This window comes from Odocoileus virginianus, chromosome 22, assembly GCF_023699985.2.
Source record: "Odocoileus virginianus isolate 20LAN1187 ecotype Illinois chromosome 22, Ovbor_1.2, whole genome shotgun sequence".
Taxonomy (NCBI): Eukaryota; Metazoa; Chordata; class Mammalia; order Artiodactyla; family Cervidae; genus Odocoileus; species Odocoileus virginianus.
Genome location: NC_069695.1, coordinates 2,360,269 through 2,376,742, shown reverse-complemented (window position 1 = coordinate 2,376,742; position 16,474 = coordinate 2,360,269). Strand labels below are relative to the sequence as shown.

Below are 16,474 nucleotides of genomic sequence, written 5' to 3'. Positions count from 1 at the left end.
ATTTGGCTGCGCCAGGTCTCAGCTGCAGCATGCGGGATCTTCACTCATTCATTGAGGCACACGGGACCTTTAGTTGCGGCTTGTGGGATTTTGTTTCCTGACCAGGGATCAAGCCCAGGCCTCCTGCACTGGGAGTGGGGAGTCTTAGCCCCTGGACCCCCAGGGAAGTCCCCGTCATCTGTACTCCGGAACGAGTCTGTGTGGTGGAAATGTACGGCTGTGTGGCTGCCCATCTGCCTCTGAGCTCAAGCTCCGGGGCGGCAGGCTGGGGGCTTGAAGTCAGCGGTGGAAGTATATTTACCGCCCAAGTCAGCAGTCCCTGCGGGTCAGGACATGTGTTGCTGACTGTCTAGACTTCAGAAGTCAATGGAGAACATGTTACAAATGAAAACTTAAACTGTGTGTTATGTCTATAGCCTTCGAATTGTAAATAGCACCCAAAACTCATTCAGCAGAAACATGGCTCACATCCTGGACAAACGGGTGAAGTTCTGGTGTATCTTCCTGGCTTCACATTCGTATTACTCATGAAGATGGACAAAAATATCACCCACCGTTTATGTGGGGATGACACTCGTTGGTGTCATAGGCAAAATCATAGGTTGGCAACAGAAAACGAGAATTTGGCAAAAATTACTGAAACATTCTGTGAGCATCCATTGGCTATGTGTGGAATTTATAACAAGGAGTATTATTATTTTTTAAATGATATTTACGTTTTTAATGAGACACACTTTATTTTATTTTTAATATTTATTTGGCTGTGCCAGATCTTAGCTGTGGCCTATGGGATTTGGTTCCCTGACCAGGGATCAAACGTGGTTCTGCGGCATTGGGAGCTCAGAGTCTCAGCCACTGGACCACATTTCTTCCTGTTTTTCCTTCCCTTTTGTTCTATCACCACTTTTGGTTCTCCACCCCCACACCTACTTGTTTTCCTTGCTGTGTTTCTAAAATTAGATTTTAATACAAAATGGTGAATTTGTTTAGTCTCTAAGCCATGTTTGACTCTTTTGTGACTGCATAGACTGTAGTCCACCAGGCTCCTCTGTCCATGGGATCTCCCAGGCAAGAAAACTGGAGTGGGTTGCCATTTCTTCTCCAGGGGATCTTCCTGACACAGCGATCAAACACTGCTTCTCCTGCATTGGCAGGCGGATTCTTTACCACTGAGCCACCTAGGAAGCCCTTAGTGAATATGTGATCCTTATAAAATATATATGGAGATAGAGTTATATCTATATGTCCATATACCCTTTTCAATCATTCTAATCTGGGAACTTCCTGCCTTAGGCTTTATTATATATGTTCTAGAATAATGATTTGACGTCTCCTGTCTGAATATCTTAGCCTCTTCCATCTTTCCTCTCTTCACCTGGAAACTAAGAAGGGTTTATGCTCTTCTGTGTTGGCACTTGGTATAAATGTTTTAGTAAATAATTTAAAGAGCAGATAACGAGCAGATGGCCAGAACACACAATAGAAACACCGTTGAAAGGACACTCTGAAGCATGTTATGTGTCTTTGGTCCTACCAGGCACCCGATCAGTTATTCCTGCAGGTCTTTCCATGGCTCATAGTGTTCTCCAATTTCCACCCCCCTGGGATCCCATCTCTCTGTAATCTTGTTGTACTTTCCCCGAGCCCACTTTCCAGGCCCGTAGCTTCCGCTACCACGTCTCACAAGCTACTTGGTAGTACCCTTGGCTTGGATTAGAATCCCCACTTGGAGAGTGTTGCACGTTGAATTGTATCCTCCAAAAAGATATGTTGAAACCCCAAGTCCTGGCACTGTGGTCTATGATCCTATTTGGAAACAGGTTCTTTACGGATGTGATCAAGTTATGATGGGGTTGTGCTGGATTATTGTTCCGTCACCCAGTTGAAGCCGACTCCTTGCGACCCCATGGACTGCAGCACGCCAGGCTTCTCTGTCCTTCACCATCTCCTGGAGTTTGCTCAAACTCATGTCCTATTGAGTCAATGACGCCATCCAACCGTCTCATCCTGTCACTCCCTTCTCCTCCTGCCCTCAATCTTTCCCAGCATCAGGGTCTTTTCCAATGAGTCGGCTCTTCACATTAGGGAGGGTCCAAATCCAATGACTCATGTCCTTATAAGAGGGAAATACAGGAATTCCCTGGTGGTCTAGCACTTAGGGTTCCATGCTTCCATTGCATGGAAGCACAGATTTGACCCCTGGTTGGGGAGCTAAGATCCCACATGTCGTGTGGTGTGGCCAAAAAATAAAGTGAAACATACACACAGACACAGACACCCAGGGAGAAATGCTGCCTAACGACTAAGGCAGAGAAGGAAGGGGTGTGTTTAAAAGCCAAGGGTCTCTAAGGACTGCTGCTGGCAGCTTCTCCTCTGGAGGCTCTAGAAGGAACAAACCCTCCTGACCCCTTGATTTCGGACTTCTAGTCTCCAGAACCACAGGACAAAAAGCTTCTCCTGGGTCAGGCCACCCGGTTAGTGGTATTTGTTAACACAGCTGTAGGAAACAAATACGGAGAGTTATGGCCTCTCAAAACCAACCACCCTCCAGAATAAAAAACTGTGTGTTTATTATCTGAGATGAAAATAAAAAAGGAAAGCAAGCAGTCTCAGGTAGGTCCTGGAACTCATTTTCCTTGCGATGTCCCAGGCCACCCACGGCCACTCCATGGAGCCCAAGCAGACCCATTTGCAGCCCTCTCTGCAGGGGAGGCCTTTCAGGGGGAGCCGATTTATATGGAATTAAAACTGCTCAGCATATCGAGGCCCCGATGTTTTCACATAACGTCTGCATTTCCCTGCACTTTGTTCCTCTGGGAAACAAGGAGCCGGACGGAGGCAGGCTTCTGGTTCCTGGGCAGCCGGCAGGGTTTTTCATTTCCTGTTTTCTCCAACCTCCTCACATCCTCGAAATCTTCCCCAAGCAGCTACTTTTGCTATAAAACTCTCTTAACCCTTCAAGTCCCTTCTCCCCAGTCCTCAGTCCTCAGCCCACTCTGATGGTTGTGTTGCTGAACTTCCTACTCTGACTGATCACCCACTCCCTTTGGCTTCATCATTTATCTCTTGGAGTGATTATTTCCTGTCTGTGTGTCTCATCCTCTCCTTAAAATCGAGGCCTGTCCACGGAGGGCGGTCCACAGGTGGCACTCACTTGGTTAGCCAGTTATGGCCCCAGCCTTGCATTTGATCTCTGGTCCTCAGTGGAAGACTGACCATCTACTCGATTTAAATTCTCAGAACACTGCCTCTTTTCCCATATGGCTGTCAGTCTGGAGTGCATTTTATTCAAGGCCACCCCCTCCACCGGTGCTGAAGCTAGGGTCAGAAAAGATGCTGAAACCAAGAAAAGCTCATAATATATAAAGGGCGACAGAGTGGGCTTCACTGACATTTCTGGGTTAACTGGATTTTCCACATCCGTGTTGTGGTAGGCTGAGACCTAGATCGCCAAAGACCTCTCATTCTAACCCCTGGGACCTGTGAATATTCCCTTCTGTGGAAACACGTTGCTGGGGCTCAGTGGCTCAGTCGTGTCCAACTCTTTGTGACCCCATGGACTGCAGCACGCCAGACTTCCCTGTCCTTCACCATCTCCCGGAGCTTGCTCAAACTCATATTCATTGAGTTGGTGATGCCATCCCACCATCTCATCCTCTGTCGTCCCCTTCTCCTCCTGCCTTCAGTTTTTCCCAGCATCAGGGTCTTTTCCCAGTGAGTCAGTTCTTTGCATCAGGTGGTCAAAGTATTGGAGCTTCAGCTTCACCATCAGTCCTTCCAATGAATACTCAGGGTTGATTTCCTTTAGGATGGACTGGTTGGATCTCCTTGCTGTCCAAGGGATCTGCAGATATGTTTATGTCAAAGACTTTGAGATGAGAAGGTTACCCTGGCTTATGCAGGTGGACCCTAAATGCAATCACAAGGATCCTTAGAAGAGGGAGGAAGAAGAGGAGGGAGATCGGACGTGGAGGAGACGATGTGACCACAGAGGCAGAGATTGCAGTGACGTGACCGCAAGCCAAGGGAGGCTGGCAGCCACCGGAGGCTGGAAGAGGCAAAGGCTGATGGATTCTCCCCTGAGGCGTCCAGAAGGCGCACAGCCCTACTGACACGGTGATTTGGGCTCAGTGATACTGATTTTGGACCTCTGGCCTCCAAAGATGTGAGAGAATAAATTTCTGTGTCTTTTAAAAAGTATTCACTTATGTATTTATTATTCATTTGGCTGTGTTGGGTCTTAGTTGGGGCACACAGGATCTCTGTTGCATCATGCAAGCTGTTTCGTTACAGGGCAGGGACGCTCTAGTTGTGGCCCTGGGGCTCAGCAGCTGCCGTGTGCGGGCTTAGTTGCTCCTGAGAATGTGGGATCTTAATTCCCTGGCTAGGGATCAAACCCGCACCCCCTACTTTGCAAGTGAGAAGTGTTAGTGGCTCAGTCGTGTCTGACTGTTCTCGACCTCACAGACTGTAGCCCACCAGGCTCCTCTGCCCATGGAACACTCCAGGCAAGAATACTGGAGTGGGCAGCCATTCCCTTCTCCAGGGGGAGCTTCCCAAATCAGGGATCAAACCCAGTTCTCCTGCATTGCACCAGGCAGATTCTTAACCACTAGACCACCAGGGAAGACCCAGTTTCTGTGGTTTTAAGCCACCAAGTTTGTGATAATTTGTAACAGCAGTCACAGGAAACTAATATACATACTATTCTCATTGTTGAAGTCCGAGTTTAATAGTTGCTCAGACACAAGGTGGACTGCCAGGAGACTTTTGCAAAGAGCCTGATTCAGAAACTTGGATATCAAATTGATAGCACACTCATATCTATTATCCGCAAGGAGATCCCTGACCACTGACGCTTAGCATTTTATGTGCATCAGTCACAGAGCAAGGACTATTCAGTTCTAGTTTTAAAAATCTCCAGTGTAACACAGTCATCTAGTAGGTGCTTAATAAATATTTTCTGTAAATGCTGAAGATGAGTCATGCTTTCAGGATTTGTGTGTGACTAAGCATTCTAGAAGCTTCTGCTGCCTTCACCTTCCTCATATATATAGGTGCATTTGTATTTTAAAATGTAAGATCATTGACCAAGTTCTTTCTTTCCTCCATTTAAAGCCACAAATTGATCAATTCTGCATTTTAATATCCACATATCACCAAGAAAGAAAACGTGTCTGCCAATTAGCTCAGCAGAATTGTTTTTAATCTTTTGGAAATGAAAACTTGGAACAACCGCCATGTGATCTGAAGTAGCAGGTGGAATTAATCATTAGTTTATTCTATCCCTCCCTCCCATGAAAATCACAGTGTATTGAGATCTGGATGGGGGCTCCTGGCCTGGCCTCTCAAGATCTTGACAGAAACTAATCAAGGGTAAGGCAGGAAAAGGAAAAGCTGTCCATTCGAATTCATAATCAGAAAGGAAGTAAATCTAATGGGAAATGTCCACAGCATGCAAAATAACCTCAGCGAGAAAACCATAAATCCACTCCATTTACGAAACAAAACACCAATTGGAAAGAAAAGTAGAGTTTAATCTGCTCAAATGAAGAATTGGGTATCTCTCTCTCTCTCTCTGTCCTTCAGGGACTCATCCAAGGGTCAAGACAGGCTCTTAAGCTCCAGATCCTTGAGCTTTAGGCTACCGGGTTTGGGATACTTAGTGATGAAGAAGGGAATTTGGAAACTATGCAGTCTATTTCTAATAAGGGTCTTCCCAGATGGCTTAAGTGGTAAGGAATCCACCTGCAAGGCAGGAGACACAGGAGATGCAGGTTTAATCGCTGGGTCAGGGAGATCCCCTGGAGAAGTAAATGACAACCCACTCCAGTGTTTTTCCTTGGAAAACCCCATGGACAGAGGAGCCTGGTGGGCTATAGTCCATGGGGTTGCAGAGCCCGACATGACTGAGCACGCACACTTGCATTTCTAATAAGTACATCCAGTTTTATTCTTGACACAGAGAAGAACTTACATTTGTGGAGCTGGATTTGGGGCATTTGAACTTATGTTTTTCAAAATTTAAGGCAATTAATCCAGTGAATGTTATTGACCTCTTGGTCTGAAACATCCACGGAAGAAGGCACGGCCCCTCTGTCACAGGGGAGACAGCCAGCGGTGACAGGCCTTCTAGCGTGATGGACTAAGCAAGAGTCTGGGCCGCTTCCTGGAGCGGACCATCCCCCAGCCCAGACTCACAGGATGATTCAGCGTTTGAGGGGCAGACAGGAAGGAGGGACATTCCAGGCAGAAAGACAGACAAGTGCGGGCCTGGTGCCTCCTGTATAATGTAGCAGAGGAAACAGGCGTGGGTGTGGGACAATGAGCCTGGAGAAGCAGGTCTGGTCACGAAAGGCCTTTTAAACTGAGCTCAAGTCTGGAACTGATCTAAAGAGCATCGCAATCAGGCCTGACTGCACAGAGCATCTCCTGGGAGCTTTTTTTTTTTTTAGGTCTGTTATGACTTTTATTTACCAACAGTGACCCGGCTAATGCAACATAATTTGCAAATACAATTGCCCTCCAGTAATTGTATTTTGTCCTGTACTTCTCGATATTGTACAATTACAATCATTGATAATTAAAAAAACAAAAAAAAGGGAAAAAAGCTATTAACTAAATGGAGCAATGTCAAATAAGATGCAAAAAAAATTATATCCTGGGACCTTTTGAAAATACAATTAATGCCCACGCCTCTCCCCTGACTGATTAAGTCACTCTTTCTGAGGATGAAGCCTGGGCCTTAGCATATTTTAAAAAGTTGCTCCAGGTGATTCTAATGTCTGCCCGGGATTGAGAATCCTGGCTCTGGATAAGAGATGTGCCAGGTTTTTCTCTAAAGAAGCAGATGGTAAATATTTTGGCTCTGTGGGCCATCCAGTCTCTGTTGCAACTATTCAATTTTGTCTGCATTAACAAAGCAGCGTTGATAGTACATAAACAGACGAGATGGCTGTATTGCAATAAAATCACGTATAAAAATAGGCAGGGCCATAGTTTACCAACTCCTGCTCAAGATTATGAAATACGTGTGAAGAGTTTTTTAAGGTACTGATTTTAAAATTTCTGGTCATATTTTATTGTTTATACACTCCATTGGTTAAATAATATGCGATACTCATAATCATCGGTCACTTGGATTTCCTTCTCCGAGAGTTGCCTGTTCATTTCCTTAGCAGATTTTCAATCAGTCACTTTTACTTTTAAAAAATCACCGATTTCTAAGGTTCCTATATGATCTGAATACAATTCTTTTCTAAATCTATAATTTTATTTATTAGTTTTGGCTGAGCGGGGTGGTCTCTGTTACTGCGAGCTGGCTTTCTCCAGCTGCGGTGCAAGGCCTTCCCTTGCAGCTGCTTCTCTTGTCGGGGAGCCCGGCTCTAAGGCGTGTGGGCTCAGTGGTGACACATGGGCTTAGCTGCTCCTTGCCACGTGCAGTCTTCTCGAACCAGGGGTTGAACCTGTGTCCCCTGCATTGACATGCGGATTTTTCGCCCACTGGACCACCATGGAGGTCCTGAATACAAATTTTTTTTTCTGAATACAATTCTTTATCCACGTTATTAATACAGTAGATACATCCTCTCCCTTGACAGTTACCTTTTAGCTTTTGTTCAAGGTGCCTTGGAGGTGTTGTAAGGAGGGGAGGGACATGGTCAGTCTTGTGATTCGGGCACTTTAGCTTAAAAGATGATCACTGGCTGTAAGTGACTGTGGGCACCGGCTCTAAGGTGCTGAGTGTGGTCAGAGGTCAGGAGAGTCATGCCCACAGGAGGGAAAAGGGAAGAGTCAGTTATACTCATTCCAGCGATAACCCAGAACCACAAAAGGGAGGCCAGCGACACCAGACACCCACGGCTGAGCCCCAGCGGCCCGCGCAGCAGGACCTGTCTGGAGGGGTCACGGGGACGGTCAGGTTGCCTTCGTCAGCTCAGCAGGGACCACCTTCCCAGTTATGGCCAGCAGGTCTTCAAAACAACACACTGCTTTCTTAAAAAGCACTCACGTGAGCACAATGCAGTTCCTTCAGCATGATTTCTGCATTAAATCTCAGGAGCCCAGTTATTAGCAGAAACAGAGACAGAAATGCCAGAGGAGCTGTGTAATTTGCCCAACGGTATTTGGGGTTTTCTCCCCACTCATTCTAAGGAAGATCAGTATCTTTAGTTACAGATAAGAACCGACAACCAAAACAGGGTCTTTTTGTGTATTTTAGAGGGCAAAAAGGCATAGGTTAAGATTAAAATGAATTTGAACACACAGCTGTAATTCTTTTTCGCTAGTTTGAATACTCAGCTCTGATTCTTGCTAGCAATTAAAAAGAAGTAGATTTGTATTGCAGTCTATACTACTTACCATCTCTGCGCTTCAGATTTCTCACTGTCCTGTCACTTCATGATGTGACTCTGGGCAAGTGACTTGACCTCCCTGTGCCTCAGAAGTTGACATTGGTACAATGTGTATGTATAGTTCTGTGTCATTTTAGCACATGTGTAGGTTTGTGTAACTCATACCACAATCAAGACACAGAGCTATTCATCACCACAAGGATCTACCTCTTGTTACCACTTTGTAGACATATGCAGCCCCCTCCCTCCACCATCACTAACTCCCCTCCGCCACCATCATAACCCTTAGCAACCAGTTATAATTATGTGTGGTGTGTCAAGTCGATTCGGTAGTGTCTGACTCTTTCTGACCTTAGGGGCTGTAGCCCACCAGGCTTCTCTGTCCATGGGATTCTCCAGGCGAGAAACTGGAGTGGGGTGCCATGCCCTCCTCCAGGGGATCTTCCCCACCCAGGGACTGAACCCACGTCTCTTACGTCTCCTGCATTGGCAGGCGGGTTCTTTACCACTAGCGCCACCTGGGAAGTGATAGTTCTTCCAGAAAATAAAAAGTGTGAAAGCTGCCCAACTCTCTTTATAAATTTGACTATAACTTTGATTCCCGAACTAGAAAAGAGGGGGAAAAAGTGGTCCAACGATTAGAGAGAAAGAAATAAGGCCATAGAACTATTGAGAAAGTTCAACAAAATCTCCAGGTACCAGAACAAATTACAAACAAAAATCGATAGCATTTTTCCACACAAGCAACAATCAGTTGGAAACTATAATTGAAATTAAAACACCAAGGAAAACAGAGCAAACTATACACTATCTAGGAATGTTTATGTAAACTGTTTTTTTTTTTTGGCCGTGCAGCTCGGCCTGTGGGATCTTAGTTCCCCTACCAGGGACTGAACCCATGGCCCCTGCAGTGAAAGCGTGGAGCCTTAACCACTGGACCACCAGGGAGAGTCCCTGTAATCTGTTTTAAGGTTATCATGGAAAAATATAAAATTATAAATAAGGACACAAAAGATGATTTCAGTAAATTGCATGACGTCCAGTGATAGCTTGATACAAAAATGATGTCAGTTTCCCCCATATAACCTATAAATCTGAAGCAATTTCAATCCATATTCTAGTTGGATGTTTTGAAGAACTCAATTTTTTCCTGAAATTTTTAAATTAAAAAAAATTTAATTTTAATTTAATTTTAATTTTTTAAATTTAATTTTTTTAATTTTTAAATTTTAAAAATTTCTAAAAATTTTCTGAATTTTTCTGAACATGAATTTTCTGAAATTTGTATGAATGACTAGCAGTTCATAAACATTAACTGGCTCAACTTTGCAAAGATGACTAAAGGCTTAATACTCAATAAACTTCAAATCCGAAATAATAAAAACCATATGGTTCTGGTATTAGAAACAGGACTGGCTTCGTAGACGTGAGACCTTTGCAGTCACACAGGACCCACATTTAAAGGCCCCATGCTTTCTTTCATGTGCTTTTCTGTCACCATCTTGAAATGCTAATTAATTTTTAAACAAGAGGCCCTATATTTTCATTTTGTATTAGCCCTGCAAATTATGTCATCAGTCTTGGCTAGAACAAAGGCTGTTCAAGACTAGAACAAAAATTACGGTCTCAAAAGCATGGATTTCTGTCAAATAAAGGACATTATAGATTAAAAAAACTCCCAGATAACTGAGGGTATTTTTGATGACACAGGTAGACAAGGACCAATATACAGAATAATTAGGAGCTCTTACAAATCAAAAAAAAGAAAATTCATTAAGAAATGGGCAAAGGATATAAACAGGTACTTTACAGAAGAGAAAACTGAAATGGCTTAGATATTTTGAATAAAAATATCCTGACTTATTTGTAATTCAGTTCAGTTCAGTTGCTCAGTCATGTCCGACTCTTTGTGACCCTGTGGACTGCAGCACGCCAGGCCTCCCTGTGCATCACCAACTCCCGGAGTTTACTCAAACGCATGTCCATCGAGTCGGTGATGCCATCCAGCCATCTCATCCTCTGTCGTCCCCTTCTCCTCCTGCCCCAAATCCCTCCCAGCATCAGGGTCTTTGAGAAACAAAAATCTAAGCAATTGGGTATCATTTTATATCTATCAACCACCAAACATGGGAAAGTTGGACTCAGCATTCCTGAGGATGTAGTCTGGGGCAGTCACTCTGGAACACAGCCTGGTGGGATTTTACACGGCATTTGTGTACCTTGTGATCTGGCAAGCTCCCTCAAAAGGGTATGTGTGCTAAGTCACTTCAGTTATGTCCAACTCACTGTGACCCAATGGACTGTAGCCCACCAGGCTCCTCTGTCCATGGGGATTCTCCAGGCAAGAGTACTGGAGTGGGTTGCCATGCCCTCCTCCAGGGCATCTTCCCCACCCAGGGAGGGAACACGAATCTCTTACGCCTCCTGGTCTCCTGCGTTGGCACGTGGGTCCTTTACTACTAGCAACACCTGGGAAGCCCCCACAGGGTGTAAATCTGAACTAAAGCCTCATGTAAGTTTATATGGGGACACGTGTGAGGACTTTGTTCCCGTGTTTCTGTGGGTTACAGACCATCTATGTGTCCACCAATCAGAGAACAGCAGTCTAAGATGGTGATAACTCAGAAGCTCTGGAGTGGATATGCACAGTAACACCATAAATAGTACCAAACTGTGGAAACAGGAGGTCTGAAGCACAAAGTCTTTTACGTAAATTACAAAGAGACTTATGGAAAACAAGAAAACCTACAAATGAGATGACAGATATCAAACATAAAGGTTGGAGGAATTGGGGGAATGAAGAGAAAGGGAAAGCTGAAGAAAGAGGAAAGTAAATGAATTATTTAAAATGAAGGGGGAAAGGAAATATACGAGCACAAACAAACCAAGTAAGAATTTTATAGGACCAGGGCTAAGAGAGCCATGAACTGTGGGACTTGATCACTGCACTTTTTTGCTCCCAAGATTAAAAACGGAGCAAACAAACAAAAACCTCTCTCCAAAATAAGGTCCTACGAAATTGTATACAAAAATTTTTTTAAAAGTATTTTCTCCTGGTTGTATAGAGGAGAAAGGAAAGCTATCAATTTTAGTTACATCTTTCTTATTCCCCCAGAGCATCTATTTTTATAAAAGAATGCAAACTCTTCATCTTTCTAGCAACAAATCACGCATGACAACATACATCGTGGTTCTCTGCCGTGAACACAGGGGCTACCGACGGAGAACGCAGGCTTGAGAGTGTTACCGAAATACATTCTCGCTTCTTTTCTTGGATCCTTTAAGTTTTAGAGCTTTGGAAGGGGGAGCTGAGCGCTGATGAATTCATTTGAAAGTGACACAAGGACACTAATGTTGCCCACTTCTTTTGCTTGAAATGCAGTGTACGACTCGGTCGGGAAGGTGGGCAGCGACGTTCTTGACGGAAACGTGGACAGGCTGGGTTCTTACAGTGAGTGTCTCTCCACCCGCGCCCCGGCTGGCCGCTTCCGGGGCCGCTACTGCAAGCTTCACTTCGCACAGGTGAGCGGGTGTCTGCGCGTGCGCCCTTCCAGGACGGCGGACACGAGGCGCGTGATGGGAACCTGGTGCATGCCACTGGGGTGTGTGTGTGTGTGTGTGTGTGTGTGTGTGTGTGTGTGTGTGTCTGAGTGTGTGTGCGTGCGTGTGTGTGTGTGTGGGGGGGGTGTATGTATGTGGGGGTGTGTGTGTCTGAGTGTGTGTGTGTGGGGGGTGTGTATGTGTGTGTGTGTGTGTGTGTGGTGCATGCCACTGGTGTGTGTGTGTGTGTGTGTGGTGCATGCCACTGGTGTGTGTGTGTGTGCGTGCATGCGTGCGTGTGTGCGCGCGTGCGTGTGTGTGTGAGCTCAGTCCGTGTCCGACCCTTTCCGACCCCATGGACTGATTGCTTATCTTCATTCTGAAAAAAAGCTATTAAGGTGTTTTGCAAAAAGTTAAAATTAAATTTTAAACGGTTGGCAGAAACTTTCTTGCATGTCCTGAGTGTGGAGGAGATAGTTGTCTGCAGGCCAAACAGGGCTTCACATGTTCCTCCCACCACATTGTGGGGACAAGACCCCTGCATGATCTTTGTGGGGAACCCAAGGTCAAGTCTCAGCTGATGTTCCCGAGCGTTAACTGCTTACTCACAGGCAGTGTTTGGAATACCAAAGGGAAGTGGACTCCCCATTACCCACAGCTCTTTCCCAGAAACAGAGCTCCAAAATATGAATCTGAAGTTGTCAAAGCAAATGTGTTGGGTCCTTTATGAATGCATCACTAAGTAGGGTCACAGGGCTGACTGTCTTCAAATGATGTTAATTCTTTTACTTCTGGGGGGAGAAAAAGCTAGGAACAGCACAACCTCTTATTAAATACAAAGATATACTTCATGCATGCCATACACACTAAAAGAAAATGCATTACTGTTTGGCTAATGACAATAGTATAAAATAATGACATGAAATCCAAGCTCTCTGATGTTAATGCTGTAAAATGGTCTTACAACGGTTAACCTTTGGAGACACGAAGGATAGCACCCAGCTCCACTGGTCACACTGAGAATTTGACAATGATGACTTGAGGGTTTAATCAGTGAGTACAAAAGTCATATCCTATTTTCAAAGCAGATTAATGGCTTTGGTATCAGAACAAAAGGTCAGACTATACAATCCTGTAAGTTACGTGCTTAGAAGAAGCGTCCCAGCAATTTTTATTTATAATTTGATCTTTGCTTTATTGGGACTGGCATTCTAATTATTGGCTTGATGTATTACTACAATCTTTACTTGATCCATGGTGTCTTGCTACAAAGAAATGGCAAGTTGGTAAGTTTGTTGGAAATTGTACGAATTAACTCAATGACCTGTAATACAGGAGAGAGAGGCACTGGGGCAGACTATCCCACCCTGGAGGCTGCTTTTTAAATAATCGGCTGCATTAACCCTTAGAGCCACGACGGAGCTGACTACAGCGTGGGGGTGTGTGTGCCCGATTCTTGCACTGAAGAAGACGTGAGTGCCATGACTCAGATGGGTAAGTGCCAGAGAACACCTGGACAAACTGCTGTCTCAGCAGCAGATTTGAAGACCCCCTGCCTCTTGGAGCCTCTTGGTCATTCTCTTGGGATTGAACCAAGCTCTCATCCTGATAAATTCAATAAACCGAGACTAATGGAGTTAGGGACCTTGGGAGTGGCGGTGGAGGATAGGAAGGGAATGGACAAGAAGGAGAAAGACATTAAAGAGACAGTAGGAGCTGAATCTTTATGTATTGATAATAACATTTTAAGCTTAATCTTCCCTCAGCTGCCAGGTTAGGTCTGAAGAAAGGCACTGGGTGGTATCTGGTTTCCACACTGCGTGTTCTTTGCTGTGGCCCAAATGCAGAAGTAGGTCAGGAGCCAAGGCTGGCAGGCCATTCTGAACTGGGATTGTGTGAGGCCCACGTGTTGTGATGGATTAGCGTTAAGAGGCCGGCATCTGGTCCTGGTTGTCACCTCCCAGCTGTGTGATCCTGGGCAAATCACTTCATCTCCCCCGGCTCCAGTCCCTTCCTCTGTGCAGAGAGGGGTGGGCCCTGGCGTTGAGTCTGGCCCTGACTCTCTGCAGCCTTACAACCCCTTCTGCCCTCAGCCTGAATGAAAACATTTTAGTCCACATGGAATCCAGCTTGGCTTCCTTGAACTCTTTCAAAATTTTCAAAGGAAAAGCTTTAAAACCTACATTTTTTTTTACTGCCAGTGACTTTTGCACTTAATCTGGTTATCTGAATAAGGACTAACATGACACATGGAAGGAGAACACGGTTTCTCTACGCCCAGAAACTTCTAGCACCAAATGTGTGGGCTCCCTCGTCACACTATGCAGTTGTGACACAGAGTATCTGACGGTGGTGCTGACCCCACAGATTAAGGGCTCAGTTCCGCAGGACGGTCACCCGCTTCAGATGCCAGTTGTAAGCAGTGGGTCCCGAGGTCCCCCATTACTTCTGCCCAACGCCCAACTTGCCTGCAAATCAGGGGACCCCAGGGCTGTGATTTGTTCCCCACATCCTCTCTGGGGCTTCACAGGTGGTGCTAGTAGTAAAACACTCACCTGCCAGTGCAGAAGACATAAGAAATGCAGGTTCGATCCCTGCGTCGGGAAGATCCCCTGGAGGAGGGCATGGCAACCCTCTCCAGTGTTCTTGCCTGGAGAATCCCATGGACAGAGGGCTACAGTCCTTAGGGTCACAAAGAGTCGGACACAACCAAAGCAGCTTAGCATGCACACTTCCTCTCTGGGGCGGTTCCTCTGATTCATTCCCAGTCAAACCCTCCCCACATTTGATCATTTGCTCTAACGGCTCACAGAACTCAGGGGAACACATGACTTATTATCACTGACTTATTGTAAAGCACGGGACCCTGTTCCCCATTAGGAGCCAGGCCACACAGCAAGCGGGGAGCAGAGAGCGAGGGGGTGAAGCCTCGCCTGCTTCGTCCCATCGCTCCCCACCTGAACCCGTCCCGCCCACTCCAGGGAAAAACTGTCCACCAGGAAACCGGTTTCTGGTGACAGAAAGGTTGGTGACCACTATTATAATGGACGAAACCCAGGAAGACCCAAATGGGAGAGATGCAGAGGGTGAGGTGCGGGGGAAGGGGCATAGAAACGAGACACCTCTCAGGGTGCCCACCCTGCCAGGCCCTCGGGCAGTTATCAGCCTGGGAGCTCTCTGACCCCCTCTGTTTGTGCGGAGGGTCCACCATGGAGGCATGATGGACTCCATCCCTGGCCGCTGGTGATGACTGGTCCCCAGCTCCACTCTCTCCTCCCTGGAGGATGGGGACGGGGCTGGAACCCCAACCCCAGCTCACGCTTGTTCTGACAACCGGCTCCTCTCCTCCCGCAGTCACTGTAGTAGCCTGAACTCAAGTGTGGTTGAAAGGAGCTGATGATGAATAACAACAGGTGCTCTTCCTGCCCACCACTCAGGAAATTCCCTGGGCTTTAGGAGCTCCCTCGCAGGAACAGGGGGTGAAGACCGAGTATGTATCTCTTATCATGTTACAATGTCACACACATTATTAAAAGCCTTTTTTAAAAAAAATTTATTCGGCTGTGCCAGTTCTTAGTGGAGGCATGCGGGATCACCGATTCTCGCACCATTTGAGCTCTTAGCTGCAGTATGTGGGATCCGGTTCCCTGACCAGGGACTGGACCTGAGCCCGCTGCCCTGGGAGCTCAGGGTCTTAGTCACTGGAGCCTGGGGAAGTCCCCCAAAAAGGAGTCCTCTTTATTTATTTATTTATTTATTAGTATGGTCAAAACCTTTATGTCAAAAATTTATAATAAATGTTTGGTATTAGTCCACATACAGTTAACTTTTTGGTGTAAAGTTATTTGGCTTCAAGAAAGAACATTTGGTTTACTTCACTAATAGGAATCTCTCTTAGTGCCTCTAAGGCACTAGAGGGATAGCCTCTTCTTGGTCTTTCTTGTGCTGTTGAGTTTTGGCATAGTCATCTGTGATATGACGAATGGAGTCGAGTGGAGAGGTACTCATCATGTTTATTCCAAATAAGAGGACGTAACCGATGACTATGGTAATGAGAAGATACACAGGCAGAGCAACGGCCCAATACTTTTGAGGCCAATCAGTTAAGCCTAAGGAATTTAGCCAAGACTCAGGAATAAAAGCCCACACAAGATACAGTATGAAACCAAATTGGGAGCTTAAGAAAAGAACAAAGCCATAAATCGCTCTTTCTGGCAATGGCGACGGTGAATTTTCCACCATTTTCCCCGTGGCTTTAGATATTCTTGGGTCCTCCAAGCGCCGACTCCCCCCGCGGCACGTTCGGCCACCTCAGGAGTCCTCTTTAAAAAAAAAAAAAAAAATTAATCTGTATTTGTGGTTGCACCGAGTCTCCGTTACTTTGCACGGGCTTCCTCCAGCTGTGGCGAGCAGGGGCCGCCCCTTTCCCCAGCGCAGCGGCTCCTCCGGTTGCGGCGCTTGGGCTCCAGGCCCGCGGGCTTCCGCAGTTGCAATGCTCCGGCTGGGGAGCTGTGACGCACGGGCTTCGCTGCTCCAAGGCGTGTGGAATCTCCCCAGACCAGGGACTGAACCTGCGTCCC

General features: G+C 46.0%; 1 pseudogene; it reads right to left on the bottom strand.

Annotated features, from left to right (window-relative positions):
* Positions 1-13,877: 13,877 nt before the first annotated feature.
* On the bottom strand, positions 13,878-16,182 carry LOC139030328 (phosphatidylinositol N-acetylglucosaminyltransferase subunit P pseudogene; annotated as a pseudogene).
* Positions 16,183-16,474: the final 292 nt, after the last annotated feature.